General features: G+C 46.9%; 1 pseudogene; it reads right to left on the minus strand.

The window, feature by feature from the left end:
• Positions 1-791: 791 nt before the first annotated feature.
• On the minus strand, positions 792-908 carry LOC129407576 (5S ribosomal RNA; annotated as a pseudogene).
• Positions 909-1,933: the final 1,025 nt, after the last annotated feature.

A 1,933-nucleotide genomic window follows, 5' to 3' on the forward strand; every position in this document is an offset into this window, starting at 1 on the left:
CTGAAGGTTGACAGTTCGAATCCCGCTCTTGACGAAAACATCAGTGGGAGATAGGCAGCTCGAATCCTGTTCTCAAAGTGGAAATGCATTATATTAAAACAGGCGTCTCCAACCTTTTTCCTCCGGTGAGCTACCTTTACAAAACAAAAACGCCAGAGAGCTACTCATTTTAACGGCCGCAAGAAATTGAGATGATTATAAGAAATAGGGCGAGCCTTTGGGTTCAGTTAGATGTCTATAAAACATAAACCATTGTCCATTTATTAGTGCATAAAGTTGGGCTTCAATAGTATATATTTAAAATTGTAATGGCTATGTAAATAGGCACATTTTTATTGTTCAGCACAATGGTATAATTCCAAAATCCCTTGGTGAGCTACTTGGAAGGGGATGTCCGACACCCAGACTTACTTGCCCGGAAAAACAAAATGGTGCTCAGTTAATTATATATTTTTAAATATGTGCACAGGCTAGTGTTGTAGTACTCTAGACCTTTTTTTAGGGCCTGGCTCAGCACAACATGCTCCTGGGGCAGATCTGTGTTGATTAATTGATAGCATTTATATAGCGTCTTTCAAGATACCCAAAGCGCTTTACAGTTCATTATTCAGTCACTCCACACTCAGTGGTGGTAAACTACTACTGTAGCCACAGCTGCCCTGGGGCAGACTGACGGAGGCGAGGCTGCCAATCTGAGCCATCAGCCCCTCCGACCACCACCATCACTCACGCTCACACCTCTTTCATACTAGGCAATGCAGGTGAAGTGTCTTGCCTAAGGACACAACAACCCACTGTGGCACCTGGAATTCCTAGCGGTCTCCCATTCAAGAACTACTTAGGCCCAGCCTGCTTAGCTTCTGAGATCTGACGGGATCAGGCTTTTACAAGCCGGTATGGCCACAGTGTCGTGTGAAAGAGCCCATGTCCAGAAATACTGTTAATTAGTGCTTTAAAATTTGCTTTTGAAATCCTCGCGTTTGCCCTGGTCAGCCTGTACAGAAGGTGAATACAAGTCTGTTCAGCTGTTAGGGCCTGGCTTGACTGCACGCACATTTCGCTCTATGCGAGCGTAAAAACTGCAACTTTTGGACGTTTAACTTTTAGAATGCATGGAAAGTGAATGAGGGCGGCTTCACTGCAGGTGCTAGACGCACGTATGGAGCAACGTGTCCTGCACGCGTAGATTTCAGAAAATAGGATCTAGACGCACGTTTGGAGCAACGTGTCCTGCACGCGTAGATTTCAGAAAATAGGATCCATCCTATTTTTTGACACTCTACGCGTGTCCCCATCAAAATACACAGAACATGAATCTTTGGTTGTATTTGTGCCTTTACCGTCAGGACAACGTGCTCCTGGGGCAGATCTGTGTCATGTAAAAGAGCCCAGGTCCAGAAAGACTGATAATAAGAGCTTTAAAATTTACTTTTTTAAATCGTGGCTTTTGCCGTGGTCAGCCTGTACAGAAGGTAAATACAAGTGTGTTCAGCTGTTAGTTTAACTGTAGACCTGATACAAGCGGCTAAACGCGCCCAGTCAAATTTGATCGTCTTTCTCATTGAGAAACACAGAGTCAGAGCTGCGCGTGTACTTCCTGGTGCAAGCTGCCGGTAGAACCGCCTTTGCGTTGACGCACGGCTGTGGTTTCGCGAGGTTACACGAGTTATTGGTCTCGTCTCGGACTCGACCACGTTTGGACTCGGTCTTGAAGGCGCTTGGACTCGGTCTTGTCTCGGACTCGAGGTCTGACTTTAGACAGGTGCGATCATATTTCATTACGGCCACTGCTCTCAGCAATAAACTTGTACCGGTGTGCGGGGGCGTGCGGGGTGTCTCGCTGCAGCCTGTGCGTTTGTGTGGTGCGCCCCCAGCGCCCGTGCCTTGTCCGCAACAGCGTGTACCCTCTCGTACCAGAATGTATCACAGGGCA

Source organism: Boleophthalmus pectinirostris, unplaced genomic scaffold, assembly GCF_026225935.1.
Source record: "Boleophthalmus pectinirostris isolate CB_2022bp ecotype Guang Dong unplaced genomic scaffold, ASM2622593v1 HiC_scaffold_12, whole genome shotgun sequence".
NCBI classification, from domain to species: Eukaryota; Metazoa; Chordata; class Actinopteri; order Gobiiformes; family Gobiidae; genus Boleophthalmus; species Boleophthalmus pectinirostris.